Genomic DNA, 15801 nt, shown 5'->3' with positions numbered 1-15801 from the left:
TTCTTTTTTGGTTTTACGACTATGATGTTGAACACCTTTTCATGTGCTCATTAGTCATTTGTATGTCTTCTTTGGACAAATGTCTATTCAAATCTTCTGTGCGTTTAAATTTGGTTCTTTATCTTAGTATTATTGATTTATAAAATTTCTTTACATATTCTGGATACAAGTCCTTGATGAGATATTTGATTCACGGATATTTCCTCCCAGCCTATGGTTTGTCTTTTCATTTTCCTAATGGTGTCTTTCAAAGTGCAAAAGATTTTAATTTTGATTTAGTCCTGTTAGTCAATTTTCTTCTTTATGGGTAGTGTTTTGGTGCTATATCTAAGAACTCTGTCTAACGCAATGTCACAGAGATTTTCTTCAGTGTTTTCACCTAAAACTTTCAAAATTTGAGGTCTTACATTTCGGTCTATGATGGATTCCAAGTTAAGGTTTGTGTATGGTTTGAGGGAAGGCTCTAAATTCTTCTTTTTGTGTGTGGATATCCAATTGTCCCTGCACTAATTGTTGAAAAGGCTTTCCTTTTTGTCTTGATTTGCCTGGGTGTTTTTCTGAAAAGGGTCGCTATGAACTGGAAACCACCACTTGGCGATGAACTAGAAGATTCTATGCTTCACTCTCACTAGCTAAATACCTTTGGGGAAAAAATCCATTCCTACTTTTCATTTATAGAAGTTGATTTCATTTTCTAAAATAAATATTTTAGGGCATAAAAAATAGTACTAGCATAATTTTGTCAATATTTTTCTTTGTTTTATTCTTTAAAATATTTTTAAAATAGTTCATTAGGGACACAGAGCTCTACAGCCTGTTAGGACAGATCCTGCTTTAGACACTGTCTTCAAAATTGATTTCATCCATAGTCACATGGATTTCCTTGGCACCACTGGCGCTGACAAAAGATTACTAATTCTTCCATTAAAAAAATATAAATTAATTTTTACCATTTTAAATGGGAGCAAGGCATTGGCAAAGTAATCAATTAATCTAATCCCACATTCATCTGAAATTATTATTTTAAGCTAGTAATAACTTCCATATTTTAAAATTCTATATAAAAGAAATAGTCATAGCATGATTATAATTTTAGCTATTATGTTTTTCCATTTTTATTACCTATGAGCATTTCAAGAATTGGATCAATGGTAGAATTTCTAATTTTGTTTCCATTACTTTTTAGTATGAAGGTTCATGTGCCTATTAATCATAAATGGGATATAATATTGTTTCATGACTCAAGTGTCCTCTAAAATCAAAAGCTGGATAATGAAATGCACTTCTTACCTAGGCATCACAACATTTCTTCCTATCAGGATGTCCTGTTGGTGCTCTTGCGACATGATACAAAATTCTGAGCTCCCGAACTGCTACCAATCTGACCCAAACTACCTGCATCTCTTGCCTGAATTACTGCAGTAACCTAACAACCTTCCTACTGCTGCTTAGCAGCTGCCTGCTAAGCCTGCCTCCAACCTTGTTCTCTGTGTTGTGTGCTGGGTTGTGACACCCAGGTTCCCTCCTTTCAGGACCAAGGCATTCATCTCCCCAGCTGCCACAAGTGTTGCTCCCTCATGGCACAAAGTTGAGGCCCTCTCTAGGAATTGCCCTCAGCTGAAAGGAACTGCCTCAGTCAAGGCCATGTTCCCTCTCTGAACAGCCCACAGTAGTGGATGCTCAGTACATACCTATAAAGGTCTGACTCTCTTGCCTTAACTCTGAAGGGCCATCTGATTTCCAAGGTTCCACATGGGATCAGCTCAGGCCTCTGTTGCTACCTGTCAACTTTTCCCCTTCTAACCCTGCATCCCTCAGTGCTTTACAGGTATTGTTCCTATATCATTCCCTAATAAACTTCCTGCACACAAATATCTAATCCACGTGAATATAGCTTGTGTCAGGAGTGGTCAAGAAACTATATACTAAGTGGGATTTTGGAGCTGGATCATTCTCTATTCATATGGCAATGAATCATATGTCATTAATATCGTGAACCAATGTTATCCCCTACTAGTGCCCTGAGAGTCTAAATATCCATGGACCATACAAAGCTCAGGAGATAAAAAGTCTCCTTAGGTGCTTTCACAGAGGTACTCTGCCTATTACATTTTGCCCTAAATTGGAAATTAATCAACTTTAGCCTTTGAGGGAGCACAAAGAAGAGGCCTTCTCTCCAGGATATAGGAATGCACAGGGCTGATCCAACTGGGATCCTCCTTCCTGTCTGGAAGGCAGTCCTCACCCCTGATCCACCTGATCCTTTCCAGGGGTCGCAGTATCCTTCTCAAAGGCTTCCTGGGGAAAGCTGAAGGAGCACTCTCCAGTGAATGTTTCTCTAGGGAAGAAATAGACAAGCTCCAGAATGTCTTATTTTGCAATGGAGGAGCGAAGCTCATTTCTGCTGGAGGTAGTTTTGTGTTTCTTTTCTTTTTCTTTTTGCAGGAGTGCAGAAAGGGGAAATAGAAAACATAAAGAGAAGCTTGAAAAAATAGTGTCATCTAGTCATAGTTAAGATTATGTAAATGACAGTCTGCTTTGGATGAGTGAAGAGGGAGGCAGCAAACATAGGTCTATCTGAATGTAAAAGAGTACTTTTTTTTTTTTTTTTTAAAGAGGTGTCTGGTTAGCTTGTTTGTTTAGAGTGTGGTGTTGATAATGCCAAGTTCCCAGCTTTGTTCTATGTTTGGGCCAGGAAAACAAGATTTCTGTTGATTAAAAATAAATAGACAAATAACTTTGCACTCAATTCACACCCAGCTAAACTGAGAAAATAGGCACTCTGATATAAAATCTAGTTCAAATGTCAACTGTATGTCTTTAATAATCCTCAGTAGTGACACCTACCCTCTTTACTCTCCCTCAGAAATGGGCATGGTGAAAGAAGAAACAAAGAGATTTTTGGAACAAGTGACAGAAAGCCTTAAGTTAGAAATTTTAGTGAAGAAAAGGAAGCTAGAAGTGAGGATAGCCTTCTGGATGCGCTGTGTGCATGGAGGCCATTGTCCGCTTGACATCTTGTTCTCATCCCTTTTCCAGGGTCCAACACACTGTATTTCCATGGGACTGTCATGTACTTTCTCTACCTGATTATCTCCACTACCTGATTGTCACCTCAGCCCTTGCACTGTTCTTTCTTACCGCTGAAACTAATCCATATAGTTTTATAGCAACCACAGTCAGACACAATGCATGTTTTCCTTCCTTCCTTCTTTTTTTTTTTAAGGTATCAATTGACCTCCACTCTAATTTCTGTCCATGAAGACAGTTTTTTTTTTTCTGTTTTCCTTTTCTGGATCTCCAGGACCTAGAATGATGCCAAAGCCAGAGTGAATGTATGAAACCTTTTAATTTTCTCCTGACTTTCATGTTAATTCCATAAATATTCATATATGCCATTTGTCTCCTACCTTAAAATAATGAACTTTGATACATTTTGATACATAATTTGTGGGCAACACATGTTTCAAAAAACGTAAAACTTTTCAAACATGCTGCAAAATCCATTTGGTTGCATTGATTTCTCAAATACTACTACTACTACTACACACACACACACATGCACAACCCAAAGCCACCAGGCCTCTCTAACTATGACCCAGGAATCTGTAACTGTGCTTATAAGACTTATGCTGCTGTACAAAAGCCAAAAAAGACAAAAGTTTGACCCAACCAGACTTCCTGGGTGCATTGCTTCATAAAAGAACTAATATTCCCCAAAGAACTTTTCTTTCATTTTTCAACATTACACCAACCCCCACTGGAGGGCAGCAAATACTTTCAGTGGAAAAATCCCCTTCCAAGAATCCTAACCAAAAACAAAAACCCAAACCCATTGCCATGTAGTGGATTCTGACTTATAGCGAACATATAGGACAGAGTAAGAATCCTAAGATCCCAAAAATGTTTGTGGACACTCTCTTTCCAACGTGTCATGAAAGAGTTTTAACTGGGAAATTCAATTGTTTACCCATGAGATTTTTTTTTTTTTTTTTTTTTAACAAGCAGAAATTTATTCTCTTATAGTTTAGGAAGCTAGAAGTCCAAATTCAAGGCCCCAACTCCAGGGGAAGACTTTCTCTCTCTGTCAGCTCTGGGGGAAGGTCCTTCTCTCCTTTCAATATCTGTGGGCCTGGCATTCCTTGGAAATCTCCAAGTGTCTTGGCATCAATCTTCCTCTGGATCTAGGAGGTTCTCAGAGCAGGAACCCTGGGTGCAAAGAATGTGCTCCACTTCTGGCTCTTTCTTCTTGGTGGTAGGAGGTCCCCCTTTCTCTGGTTGCTTCTCTCTTTCTCCCTTTATCTCTTGTAAAATAAAAGGTGATGCAGGACACATCCCAGGGAATCTCCTCTTACATTGGATCAGGGCTGTGACCTGAGTAAGGGTGTTGCACCCAACCTAATCCTCTTTTTTTTTTTTTTTTTTATAATAACTTTTATTAAGCTTCAAGTGAACGTTTACAAATCCAATCAGTCTGTCACATATAAGTTTACATACATCTCACTCCCTACTCCCACTTACTCTCCCCGTCTTGAGTCAGCCCTTTCAGTCTCTCCTTTCTTGACAATTTTGCCGGCTTCCCTCTCTCTCTATCCTCCCATCCCCCCTCCAGACAAGAGTTGCCAACACAATCTCAAGTGTCCACCTGATATAATTAGCTCACTCTTCATCAGCATCTCTCTCCCACCCTCTGACCAGTCCCTTTCATGTCTGATGAGTTGTCTTCGGGGATGGTTCCTGTCCTGTGTCAACTGAAGGTCTGGGGAGCATGGCCGCAGGGATTCCTCCAGTCTCAGTCAGACCATTAAGTTTGGTCTTCTTATGAGAATTTGGGGTCTGCATCCCACTGATCTCCTGCTCCCTCAGGGGTCCTCTGCTGAGCTCCCTGTCAGGGCAGTCATCGATTGTGGCCGGGCACCAACTAGTTCTTCTGGTCTCAGGATGATGTAGGTCTCTGGTTCATGCGGCCCTTTCTGTCTCTTGGGCTCTTAGTTGTCATGTGGGCTTGGTGTTCTTCATTTTTCTTTGCTCCAGGTGGGTTGAGACCAATTGCTGCATCTTAGATGGCTGCTTGTTAGCATTTAAGACCCCAGACGCCACATTTCAAAGTGGGATGCAGAATGATTTCATAATAGAATTATTTTGCCAATTGACTTAGAAGTCCCCGCAAACCATGCTCCCCAGACCCCCGCGCTTGCTCCGCTGACCTTTGAAGCATTCATTTTATCCCGGAAACTTCTTTGCTTTTGGTCCAGTCCAATTGAGCTGACCTTCCATGTATTGAGTGTTGTCTTTCCCTTCACCTAAAGCAGTTCTTATCTACTGATTAATCAATAAAAAAAACCCTCTCCCACCCTCCCTCCCTCCCCCCCTCGTAACCACAAAAGTATGTGTTCTCAGGTTTACTGTTTCTCAAGATCTTATAATAGTGGTCTTATACAATATTTGTCCTTTTGCCTCCGACTAATTTCGCTCAGCATAATGCCTTCCAGGTTCCTCCATGTTATGAAATGTTTCAGAGATTCGTCACTGTTCTTTATCGATGCGTAGTATTCCATTGTGTGAATATACCACAATTTATTTAACCATTCATCCGTTGATGGACACCTTGGTTGCTTCCAACTTTTTCCTATTGTAAACAGAGCTGCAATAAACATGGGTGTGCATATATCTGTTTGTATGAAGGCTCTTGTATCTCTAGGGTATATTCCTAGGAGTGGGATTTCTGGGTTGTATGGTAGTTCTATTTCTAACTGTTTAAGATAACGCCAGATAGATTTCCAAAGTGGTTGTACCATTTTACATTCCCACCAGCAGTGTATGAGAGTTCCAATCTCTCCGCAGCCTCTCCAACATTTATTATTTTGTGTTTTTTGGATTAATGCCAGCCTTGCTGGTGTGAGATGGAATCTCATCGTAGTTTTAATTTGCATTTCTCTAATGGCTAATGATCGAGAGCATTTTCTCATGTATCTGTTGGCTGCCTGAATATCTTCTTTAGAGAAATGTGTGTTCATATCCTTTGCCCACTTCTTGATTGGGTTGTTTGTCTTTTTGTGGTTGAGTTTTGACAGAATCATGTAGATTTTAGAGATCAGGCGCTGGTCGGAGATGTCATAGCTGAAAATTCTTTCCCAATCTGTAGGTGGTCTTTTTACTCTTTTGGTGAAGTCTTTAGATGAGCATAGGTGTTTGATTTTTAGGAGCTCCCAGTTATCGGGTTTCTCTTCATCATTTTTGGTAATGTTTTGTATTCTGTTTATACCTTGTATTAGGGCTCCTAGGGTTGTCCCAATTTTTTCTTCCATGATCTTTATCGTTTTAGTCTTTATGTTTAGGTCTTTGATCCACTTGGAGTTAGTTTTTGTGCATGGTGTGAGGTATGGGTCCTGTTTCATTTTTTTGCAAATGGATATCCAGTTATGCCAGCACCATTTGTTAAAAAGGCTGTCTTTTCCCCAGTTAATTGACACTGGTCCTTTGTCAAATATCAGCTGCTCATACGTGGATGGATCTATGTCCGGGTTCTCAATTCTGTTCCATTGGTCTATGTGTCTGTTGTTGTACCAATACCAGGCTGTTTTGACTACTGTGGCTGTATAATAGGTTCTGAAGTCAGGTAAGGTGAGGCCTCCCACTTTCTTCTTCTTTTTCAGTAGTGCTTTGCTTATCCGGGGCTTCTTTCCCTTCCATATGAAATTGGTGATTTGTTTCTCTATCCCCTTAAAATATGACATTGGAATTTGGATCGGAAGTGCGTTAAATGTATAGATGGCTTTTGGTAGAATAGACATTTTTACTATGTTAAGTCTTCCTATCCATGAGCAAGGTATGTTTTTCCACTTAAGTATGTCCTTTTGAATTTCTTGTAGTAGAGCTTTGTAGTTTTCTTTGTATAGGTCTTTTACATCCTTGGTAAGATTTATTCCTAAGTATCTTATCTTCTTGGGGGCTACTGTGAATGGTATTGATTTGGTTATTTCCTCTTCGGTGTTCTTTTTGTTGATGTAGAGGAATCCAAGTGATTTTTGTATGTTTATTTTATAACCTGAGACTCTGCCAAACTCTTCTATTAGTTTCAGTAGTTTTCTGGAGGATTCCTTAGGGTTTTCTGTGTATATAATCATGTCATCTGCAAATAGTGATAACTTTACTTCTTCCTTGCCAATCCGGATACCTTTTATTTCTTTGTCTAGCCTGATTGCCCTGGCTAAGACTTCCAACACGATGTTGAATAAGAGTGGTGATAAAGGGCATCCTTGTCTGGTTCCCGTTCTCAAGGGAAATGCTTTCAGGTTCTCTCCATTTAGAGTGATATTGGCTGTTGGCTTTGCATAGATGCCCTTTAGTATGTTGAGGAATTTTCCTTCAATTCCTATTTTGGTAAGAGTTTTTATCATGAATGGGTGTTGGACTTTGTCAAATGCCTTTTCTGCATCAATTGATAAGATCATGTGGTTTTTGTCTTTTGTTCTATTTATGTGATGGATTACATTAATGGTTTTTCTGATATTAAACCAGCCTTGCATACCTGGTATAAATCCCACTTGATCAGGGTGAATTATTTTTTTTGATGTGTCGTTGGATTCTATTGGCTAGAATTTTGTTGAGGATTTTTGCATCAATGTTCATGAGGGATATAGGTCTATAATTTTCTTTTTTTGTAATGTCTTTACCTGGTTTTGGTATCAGGGAGATGGTGGCTTCATAGAATGAGTTGGGTAGTATTCCGTCATTTTCTATGCTTTGGAATACCTTTAGTAGTAGTGGTGTTAACTCTTCTCTGAAAATTTGGTAGAACTCTGCAGTGAAGCCGTCCGGGCCAGGACTTTTTTTTGTTGGGAGTTTTTTGATTACCGTTTCAATCTCTTTTTTTGTTATGGGTCTATTTAGTTGTTCTACTTCTGAATGTGTTAGTTTAGGTAGGTAGTGTTTTTCCAGGAATTCATCCATTTCTTCTAGGTTTTCAAATTTGTTAGAGTACAATTTTTCATAATAATCTGAAATGATTCTTTTAATTTCATTTGGTTCTGTTGTGATGTGGTCCTTCTCATTTCTTATTCGGGTTATTTGTTTCCTTTCCTGTATTTCTTTAGTCAGTCTAGCCAATGGTTTATCAATTTTGTTAATTTTTTCAAAGAACCAGCTTTTGGCTTTGTTAATTCTTTCGATTGTTTTTCTGTTCTCTAATTCATTTAGTTCAGCTCTAATTTTTATTATTTGTTTTCTTCTGGAGCCTGATGGATTCTTTTGTTGCTCACTTTCTATTTGTTCAAGTTGTCGGGACAGTTCTCTGATTTTGGCTCTTTCTTCTTTTTGTATGTGTGCATTTATTGATATAAATTGGCCTCTGAGCACTGCTTTTGCTGTGTCCCAGAGGTTTTGATAGGAAGTATTTTCATCCTCATTGCTTTCTATGAATTTCCTTATTCCCTCCTTGATGTCTTCTATAACCCAGTCTTTTTTCAGGAGGGTATTGTTCATTTTCCAAGTATTTGATTTCTTTTCCCTTGTTTTTCTGTTATTGATCTCTAGTTTTATTGCCTTGTGGTCTGAGAAGATGCTTTGTAATATTTCGATGTTTTAGACTCTGCAAAGGTTTGTTTTATGACCTAATATGTGGTCTATTCTAGAGAATGTTCCATGTGCGCTAGAAAAAAAAGTATATTTTGCAGCAGTTGGGTGGAGAGTTCTGTATAAGTCAATGAGGTCAAGTTGGTTGATTGTTGTAATTAGATCTTCCGTGTCTCTGTTTAGCTTCTTACTGGATATCCTGTCCTTCTCCGAAAGTGGTGTGTTGAAGTCTCCTACTATAATTGTGGAGGTATCTATCTCGCTTTTCAGTTCTGTTAAAATTTGATTTATGTATCTTGCAGCCCTGTCATTGGGTGCGTAAATATTTAATATGGTTATGTCTTCCTGATCAATTGTCCCTTTTATCATTATATAGTGTCCTTCTTTATCCTTTGTGGTGGATTTAAGTCTAAAGTCTATTTTGTCAGAAATTAATATTGCTACTCCTCTTCTTTTTTGCTTATTGTTTGCTTGATATACTTTTTTCCATCCTTTGAGTTTTAGTTTGTTTGTGTCTCTAAGTCTAAGGTGTGTCTCTTGTAGGCAGCATATAGATGGATCGTGTTTCTTTATCCAGTCTGTGACTCTCTGTCTCTTTATTGGTGCATTTAGTCCATTTACATTCAGGGTAATTATAGATAAATAAGTTTTTAGTGCTGTCATTTTGATGCCTTTTTATGTGTGTTGTTGACAATTTCATTTTTCCACACACTTTTTTGTGCTGAGGCGTTTTTCTTAGTAAATTGTGAGATCCTCATTTTCATAGTGTTTGACTTTATGTTAGTTGAGTCGTTACGTTTTTCTTGGTTTTTGTCTTGAGTTATAGAGTTGTTATGCCTTTTTGTGGTTACCTCATTATATACCCCTATTTTTCTAAGTAAAAACCTAACTTGTATTGTTCTATATCGCCTTGTATCACTCTCCATATGGCAGTTCAATGCCTCCTGTATTTAGTCCCTCTTTTTGATTATTGTGATCTTTTACCTATTGACTTCCATAATTCCCTGTTATGTGTATTTTTTTTTTAATTAATCTTAATTTGTTTGTTTTTGTGATTTCCCTATTTGAGTTGATATCAGGACGTTCTGTTTTGTGACCTTGTGTTGTGCTGATATCTGATATTATTGGTTCTGTGACCAAACAATATCCTTTAGTATTTCTTGTAGCTTTGGTTTGGTTTTTGCAAATTCTCTAAACTTGTGTTTGTCTGTAAATATCTTAATTTCGCCTTCATATTTCAGAGAGAGTTTTGCTGGATATATGATCCTTGGTTGGCAGTTTTTCTCCTTCAGTGCTCTGTATATGTCGTCCCATTCCCTTCTTGCCTGCATGGTTTCTGCTGAGTAGTCAGAACATATTCTTCTTGATTCTCCCTTGAAGGAAACCTTTCTTTTCTCCCTGGCTGCTTTTAAAATTTTCTGTTTATCTTTGGTTTTGGTGAGTTTGATGATAATATGTCTTGGTGTTTTTCTTTTTGTATCAATCTTAAATGGGGTTCGATGAGCATCTTGGATAGATATCCTTTCGTCTTTCATGATGTCAGGGAAGTTTTCTGTCAGAAGTTCTTCAACTATTTTCTCTGTGTTTTCTGTCCCCCCTCCCTGTTCTGGGACTCCAATCACCCGCAGGTTATCCTTCTTGATAGAGTCCCACATAATTCTTAGGGTTTCTTCATTTTTTTAAATTCTTTTATCTGATTTTTTTTCAGCTATGTTGGTGTTGATTCCCTGGTCCTCCAGATGTCCCAGTCTGCATTCTAATTGCTCGAGTCTGCTCCTCTGACTTCCTAGTGTGTTGTCTAATTCTGTTATTTTATTGTTAATCTTTTGGATTTCTACATGTTGTCTCTCTATGGATTCTTGCAACTTATTAATTTTTCCAGTATGTTCTTGAATAATCTTTTTGAGTTCTTCAACAGTTTTATCAATGTGTTCCTTGGCTTTTTCTGCAGATATCCTAATTTCATTTGTGATATCATTAAGCATTCTGTAAATTAGTTTTTTATATTCTGTATCTGATAATTCCAAAATTGTATCTTCATTTGGGAAAGATTTTGATTCTTTTGTTTGGGGGGTTGGAGAAGCTGTCACGGTCTGCTTCTTTAAGTGGTTTGATATGGATTGTTGTCTCCGAGCCATCACTGGGAAACTAGTTTTTCCAGAAAATCCGCTAAAAAAAAAACTGCAGTCAGATCCCTATCAGAGTTCTCCCTCTGGCTCAGGCTATTCAGATGTTAATGAAGCCGCCTGGGGAGGGTGGGGGAGGGAACAGAGAGATAGGAGAGTAGCACCTCAGAATATAGCCAGAGTTGCTTGTCTTGCTTGGAATGACTGTTATATCTGAGATTCCCGCGGGCGCGTCGCCTATGTGTGCTGGCTGTGTGGAGATTGCCCCCAGGGGGTCTGGCCTGCTGGAGTCACGGTCAGATCCTCCGCTTCCAGCCCCACACCCAGCGTCAAGGCTCCCCTACTGGGACGGTGCACTCTCAACTCCAAAATCAGTCACTGCCTCCCGGGGACTTCTCGGTCCCTCCAGCCACGTGGCCGTGCCGCCCCCGTGAACCAGGTGGGCCCCCTCCCGGGGTTAGTTCAGATGGGTGGAGTAGCTCCCCGTGCTTGTGCCGCGACCAAGTGTCCCGGCTGGAACGCTGTTCTCCCCACTCCAATACCAGTCGCTGCCTCCGGGGGACTTCTCCTACCGGCTGCGTCCCATGCCGCCCGCGCGACCCGGCTGGTCCCCTTCCCGGGGTTAGTTCAGGGGGTGGAGCAACTCTCCGTGTTTATGGCGTACCTGCGAGCAGTCCAAATCCCTGCGGGACGGTTCCCCGGCTCGGATGCTGCTCTTTCTGCTCCAAGATCAGTCACTGCCTCCCGGGGACTTCTCCTACCGGCTGCGTCCCACGCCGCCCCTGGAACCGGCTGGTCCCCCTCCCGGGGTTAGTTCAGGGGGGTGGAGCAGGTCTCTGTGCTTGTGCCGTACCTGACTGGTACGCTGGCTCCAGGCTCTGGAAACTATCGCTGCTTCCCCGTATTAGTTCGTTCTCCGTCTCTAAATCCGTGTTTGTTGTTCAGGGTTCGTAGATTGTTATGTATGTGATCGATTCACTTGTTTTTCCGTGTCTTTGTTGTAAGAGGGATCCGAGGTAACGTCTGCCTAGTCCGCCATCTTGGCTCCGCCCCCCCACCCGTGAGATTTTTTATTACTATTCAGAAGTTAAAAAAAACTTAATAATTTTAATATATTCTTGGTATGTCCTAACTATTTAATATTCCAAGATTATTATATGTTCTGTTGAAAGCTCTTTGAAATTAATGTTAATCATTATGTTTAAAAATACTTTAAAATTTGCTTTATTTAGCCTTACATTCGTTATATAAATAATTCCCCTAAAGTCTTTCACTTTGAAGAATTCTCAACATGTTAATGACATCATGTTGATTAAACCAAATGAACAAGACCTTTGGAAAGAAGAAAAAAATTGATGGAGATTCCTGATGACATTTGACTTGCCACCGGAAGTCCCAAGGGGTCGTTGTCAAAGCGGATAAGCTTTTGAGGTCCTCACTTGACAGAAAACCTGTACATTCCACGCTCTGAATCTGAAGGGAGCCAGGTCCACCGGTTCCACGCAGAAGGGGATCTCTGGGGCAGGGGCCTTCTCTTGAGACCCGCCTCCACCCACTTGGAAACCACGGAAACAGAGAGGAACCGGGCAGAGAAGGCGCTGACACTGGCAACGGGTGGGCCAAGACCTAAGTGTCAGCGTCTCTAGGGACAAGATGTACTGCTTTCAAGCCCAGGCCAACACAGAGGGCAGGAGAGTTCTTGCGTTGGTCACAATACATACGCTCGTATATGTTGGGTTAGGAGGAAGAATCTCCCGTATAAAATTAGTTCATTTCTAAGTTCAAAAAACAGATGTTTTCCCACCCTGTTTCATAGCAAGGCCTTTCCTATATTGGGCAAACCCAATCACTGCAATTACGATGAAACTTGCCTTCAGTCTCAAGGTCGGTCTGCAGAATAGAGTTTTTCTACATGCCCCAGGCTGGATAATCTCAGAGCAGTCTTTTCCTCCAGGAAATTCTCACAGTGGCGGTACACTTCTGTCATTCATACTTTTTGCCTATTAAAACGACCAAGCAAACTCCACTATTCATAACAATCAAAGTCTTCCTTCATGGACACCATTCCTTTACAAACACAGGCGAGCTGGCGACAGGAATGAAGCATTTAATTTTAAGAAACTCCTCACTATTGTCCCATGGAAATTACTCTTGTGTAATAAATACCTCTCTAGTGAAAGAAAATTACCCTTTAGGAACCAGAGCCCCAGGCCCTCAGGACCGAACTCTGGAAGCCCGTGAGTCCGCACTAGGGGCCGGGCAGCTAGCTGCAGGGATATGACCTCGGAATGTCAAGCTGCAGCCAGATACATGGGGTGGGGTGATTTGCAAAACTGGACTCTATATTGTTCATCCCTGGGACATCACACATCTTTATATTCGGCTTCACACAGTCCTCAAAAAAAAAAAAAAAACTTGATTTACTGGAGGAGAATGAAAACTGTGATGTATTTTTCTTTTCTTTCTTCTTCCCGCCGTTTTCACTATCTTCCCTTAACATTCCCTTTTTTGCTTAGGTAGAAGGGAGTCGCCTTTTTCCAGGTTTTGCCTTAAGCATCGCTTAGTATGGGGGACCCACACACTCAGTACCTAGTGTAGAGATGGCAGTTGCCCCCAGATCAGTAGGGAGAAAATGGTGGTGTCTGTGCTTCTCCACTCCAGCGTCCATGTTTTATGGGGGTGGCTAGAAAAGAGCAGCTTGAAACCTCCGAAATAATCTGAGCGTCAAGACCTACACTGTTTGAATATTGCAGGCAATGATTAAAAGAATATATTGGCCAGTTAGCAAAATCTAGAGCCTTTGTTTATTTTTCCAAACCTGATCATCAGCCACGAGGACATTCTGTACTCTTTTTCCCTTTCGTGAACTGAAATTATTGACCAACCCACAATGCTGTGCGGGGGCACGCGGGACACTAGAGGAGTAAAGAGCGAGAAAACACAGTCCTCGGCCTCAGGGAAAGGAAAGAGAACATGAGCGGTTAATGACAATAAAATCGCAAAATGGACGCACAGAGATCAGTGCCGCAGGGCGTTTTCTCGAACACAAAGAAGGGTCATCTGCCCAGGATTTCGGAACAGGCAGGGAAGATCCACCGGGACGTTCCTTCCTGTCAGGAGGCGAATTCTCAAGACGTCAGCAGGGACCAAATCGACCAGGTCCTTCTCGGGGGCGGGGGATGTCTGAATCGTTCTCAAAGGTTTGCTTCCTGGGGTAGGCTGAAGGAGCCCTGCTCTAGTGAATACTTCTCTTGGGACGAAATCGACGGCTCCAGAACTTCTTATTTTCCATAAAAAAACCCAGTGCGGTCGAGTCGACTCCGACTCATAGTGACCCTCTAGGACAGAGTAGAACTGCCTCATAGGGTTTCGAAGGAGTGCCTGTCTTATTTTCCATAGGAGAAGCGAATTCATCTCTGCTGGAGATAGAGATTTTGTTTCTTTTCTTTTTGCGGGAGTGAGGAAAGGGGAAATAAAAAACATACAGAGAAGCTTGAAAAACGAGTGTCATTTAATCATAGTTAAGATTTATGTAAAAGCGAGGATCCTTTGGCTGAGTCAAAAAGGTGCGAAAACTTTTCCTAGTGTCTGAATATAAAAAACATACCATCCTTCAGAAGGCCGGTTAGCTCAGTTGGTTAGAGCGTGGTGCTAATAACGCCAAGGTCGCGGGTTCAATCCCCGTACAGGCCAAGGGGGAAAGTTTATTAAGAAAAAATCTTGCTATCCTCACTCTAAGCCCAGCTGCACTTTAAAAATAACCTCTGTGAAATCAAATCTAGATCAATTGTCAACTTTATTTCCCTAATCCTCAGCAGTGACAGCTATACCCTCTTTGTTCCCCCTCTAACGGGGCGGGGGGAGGGGGGAGACAAAAAACAGTTTTTTGGAACAAGTGGTATAAACCCTCAAGATAGAAATTTTAGTGAAGAAAATCAGGGTAACAGTGGGGATGGTCTTGGAGATAGGGTGTGCCTCTGATGGCCACTGTACATCTCAGCATCTCATTTTCCATGTGCCTTTTTCAGGGTCCAGCTCGCTGTGACTCTGTGTTGCCCTCAAGCACTTTCTCTACCTGATTATCTCCTCTACCTGAGTGTTTATTCATCCCTTATAATGCGCTTTCCTACTCTTGAACATGGTGTTTCTACTTATTAAATACAGACAATCAAATATAATGCATATTTTCATTTTTTTAACCTACAAGTTGGCTTCTGTCCATGATACAATTTCTGTACATGAAGAGAGATTTTTTTTTTCTTTTTCTGGATCCCCAAGAGCTAGAACGTAGCCAAAGTCAGATGAACGTGGGAAACCTCTGGATATCCTCCTGACTATTGTGTTATTTCCATGAATATCCACATGTGCTGTCTCCTAACTTAACAAGGTTTCTCTTGACCCAACACATCCCTCTAGCTACTACCCTGGCTTTCAGTTGGCTTTATAACATCCCCTAGAGAATTCTCCGGATTTCCTATCTCCAGTTTCTCTCCTGCTGTTTTGAAATGCACTAAGTTCTGGTTTTTGACACCACTGGTTCATGGAAACTTCTTGTCAAGATTACCAATGACTTCCTCTCACTTTTTCAAGACTTTCTCTTCTGTTATGGATTCAATTGTGTCCCTCTAAAATTTGTGTTGAAATCCAAACCCCTATACCTGGGAATTTAATCCCATTTGGTCATCAGTTTTTTTTTTATATTAATGAGGCCATTATCAGTGTAAGGTGCGTCTTAAATGTAATCACTTTTGAGATACAAAAAGAACAGATTAGGCACTGAGACAAGGGTGGACAAACTGAGGAAGACAGAAGCACACTAAGGATCCACAAGGACCCCAGGAACTCTGAGGCTATGGAAACTGAGGCAAGGATCTTCCCCCAGGGCCAACGGAAAGAATTCCCCTAGAGCTGTGCCCTGTATTTGGACTTCCAGACTCCTAAACTGTGAGAAAATACACTTCTGCTTCTTAAAGAAAACAATTGTGGTATTTCTGTAATAGTAATAAGTAGCCCTAAGGAAATAAGACAAATTCTCAGTGTCAGTAAACACTATCTTAAATTTTTTTTTTTTTTACTTCCAAGACACTGCTGTCCTGACTGC

The 15801-nt window shown here is 40.7% G+C and overlaps 1 non-coding gene across 1 annotated transcript; it reads left to right on the top strand.

Moving 5' to 3' along the window:
- The first annotated feature begins 14319 nt into the window (after window positions 1-14319).
- Window positions 14320-14393, top strand: TRNAI-AAU (transfer RNA isoleucine (anticodon AAU)). Its single transcript has one exon. It is a non-coding gene; the product is annotated as a tRNA-Ile (tRNA).
- Window positions 14394-15801: the final 1408 nt, after the last annotated feature.

The sequence above is a fragment of the Loxodonta africana genome, chromosome 1 (assembly GCF_030014295.1).
Source record: "Loxodonta africana isolate mLoxAfr1 chromosome 1, mLoxAfr1.hap2, whole genome shotgun sequence".
Lineage (NCBI taxonomy): Eukaryota > Metazoa > Chordata > Mammalia > Proboscidea > Elephantidae > Loxodonta > Loxodonta africana.
The sequence above is the reverse complement of the archived record's forward strand: the minus strand, read 5'-3'. Positions and strand labels throughout refer to the sequence as shown.